This window comes from Pseudophryne corroboree, chromosome 4 (assembly GCF_028390025.1).
Source record: "Pseudophryne corroboree isolate aPseCor3 chromosome 4, aPseCor3.hap2, whole genome shotgun sequence".
In the NCBI taxonomy this organism is placed as follows: Eukaryota; Metazoa; Chordata; class Amphibia; order Anura; family Myobatrachidae; genus Pseudophryne; species Pseudophryne corroboree.
The window spans coordinates 19,172,430-19,174,929 of record NC_086447.1 but is presented as its reverse complement, the minus strand read 5'-3'; the positions used below and the strand labels follow the sequence as shown (position 1 = coordinate 19,174,929).

Genomic DNA, 2,500 nt, shown 5'->3' with positions numbered 1-2,500 from the left:
TCATTCCTGGAACACTTGATTAGTTTACAAAACAAGCAAAATTTAAAAGAGTGTAGAAGGTTTGATAGGCTCAAGCATCTCTAATCTTGATGTAAGTTTGGCTACACTAAAAAATCTATTGAAAGTGCTTTCCAAACTAGCTCTGTAGCCAGTTGATAGTAATTTCACAAATATAAGTCAAACTATTAGTGATATTTTCCAAATGATTAAACATGACAATTTGTGTGATAAAGCAACACAGGAATAAGTAGTTGAATCTCTTTTGTGTTGTCAAATCATTTTTCATTTTGCTTGGAAAGTTGATAATGTTTAAAATTAACACTCAATCATTTTAATAGCACGTAATATCACAGCAGTATGATCATGGAGTCCTTCGATAGCTCAGCTGGTAGAGCGGAGGACTGTAGAGGAGATTGGTACAGAAATCCTTAGGTCGCTGGTTCAATTCCGGCTCAAAGGATGACGCTTTTGATAAACTTAGATGTCAGTACTGACATTTTACAAACCCAAAACTATACCAAGTATAAAGCATTCTCCAAGTTATATTTTAAAAATCATTAACGCAGGTCACTGTGGTCAGGATTAACTTCCCATGGAAATCATCTCTGATACAATATTACTTCAGTCTTCCTCACAGCCTGAAATGAAGTAGCTCAACCCATAGAGAAACTTTTGTGAAAACATCACATTGAATGAGAGGTAGTCGTGGCCGAGTGGTTAAGGCGATGGACTAGTAAATCCATTGGGGTCTCCCCGCGCAGGTTCAAATCCTGCCAACTACGACCGCATGGTTGTTTTATTTTTCAGAAAATTTACTAAAAGCTTGAAACCAGTGTTGCTCAGGGTGAGTCAGGAACTGGCACATCAAAATCTTTAGGATGCCTGCCTGTTCTCTCTTTCTCTATCCGTCATTCTCCTCCTCTACTTGAGACTGAGCCCAGGAATCTCAGCAGCCATACTAAGTAGCATTTATTAATTACAAATGCATTTTGAATGTCAAATTTGTAAGAAAGTTTTGTACATTTAGCAAAATATCAAATTCATTTGAAAGAAAATGATGTCCACTCAAAGTAAAAAGAGCTTTGGTTACTTTCAATGCACAACATTTTACTTTCAAATCGTGTCAGATGACTTTCAGTGCTAATTATTATATCATTAACCTCTCCTTTATTAAAAATTGTGCTTTAATGCAAAAAAAGAAAAATAATTGTCTGTGCATACTCTCATGTAGCACAATTATCTTCACTAGCTCAAAAGGGCCGCTCATTGTCCAAAATGAATTGTCAAATCAGAACAAACAATGGAATATCCCCATCATTCCTGGAACACTTGATTAGTTTACAAAACAAGCAAAATTTAAAAGAGTGTAGAAGGTTTGATAGGCTCAAGCATCTCTAATCTTGATGTAAGTGTGGCTACACTAAAAAATCTATTGAAAGTGCTTTCCAAACTAGCTCTGTAGCCAGTTGATAGTAATTTCACAAATATAAGTCAAACTATTAGTGATATTTTCCAAATGATTAAACATGACAATTTGTGTGATAAAGCAACACAGGAATAAGTAGTTGAATCTCTTTTGTGTTGTCAAATCATTTTTCATCTTGCTTGGAAAGTTGATAATGTTTAAAATTAACACTCAATCATTTTAATAGCACGTAATATCACAGATATATGATCATGGAATCCTTCGATAGCTAAGCTGGTAGAGCGGAGTACTGTAGAGGAGATTGGTACAGAAATCCTTAGGTCGCTGGTTCAATTCCGGCTCAAAGGATGACGCTTTTGATAAACTTAGATGTCAGTACTGACATTTTACAAACCCAAAACTATACCAAGTATAAAGCATTCTCCAAGTTATATTTTAAAAATCATTAACGCAGGTCACTGTGGTCAGGATTAACTTCCCATGGAAATCATCTCTGATACAATATTACTTCAGTCTTCCTCACAGCCTGAAATGAAGTAGCTCAACCCATAGAGAAACTTTTGTGAAAACATCACATTGAATGAGAGGTAGTCGTGGCCAAGTGGTTAAGGCGATGGACTAGAAATCCATTCGGGTCTCCCCGTGCAGGTTCAAATCCTGCCGACTACGACCGCATGGTTGTTTCATTTTTCAGAAAATTTACTAAAAGCTTGAAACCAATGTTGCTCAGGGTGAGTCAGGAACTGGCACATCAAAATCTTTAGGATGCCTGCCTGTTCTCTCTTTCTCTATCCGTCATTCTCCTCCTCTACTTGAGACTGAGCCCAGGAATCTCAGCAGCCATACTAAGTAGCATTTATTAATTACAAATGCATTTTGAATGTCAAATTTGTAAGAAAGTTTTGTACATTTAGCAAAATATCAAATTCATTTGAAAGAAAATGATGTCCACTCAAAGTAAAAAGAGCTTTGGTTACTTTCAATGCACAACATTTTACTTTCAAATCGTGTCAGATGACTTTCAGTGCTAATTATTATATCATTAACCTCTACTTTATTAAAAATTGTGCTTTA

General features: G+C 35.8%; 3 non-coding genes across 3 annotated transcripts; all 3 read left to right on the top strand.

Moving 5' to 3' along the window:
- The first annotated feature begins 370 nt into the window (after positions 1 to 370).
- Positions 371 to 460, top strand: TRNAY-GUA (transfer RNA tyrosine (anticodon GUA)). The gene is given in 2 exon segments: positions 371 to 407; positions 425 to 460. It is a non-coding gene; the product is annotated as a tRNA-Tyr (tRNA).
- Positions 461 to 699: 239 nt separating this feature from the next.
- Positions 700 to 782, top strand: TRNAT-AGU (transfer RNA threonine (anticodon AGU)). Its single transcript has one exon. It is a non-coding gene; the product is annotated as a tRNA-Thr (tRNA).
- Positions 783 to 2,013: 1,231 nt separating this feature from the next.
- TRNAS-AGA (transfer RNA serine (anticodon AGA)) lies at positions 2,014 to 2,095 on the top strand. The gene has a single exon. It is a non-coding gene; the product is annotated as a tRNA-Ser (tRNA).
- The last annotated feature ends 405 nt before the right edge of the window (positions 2,096 to 2,500 follow it).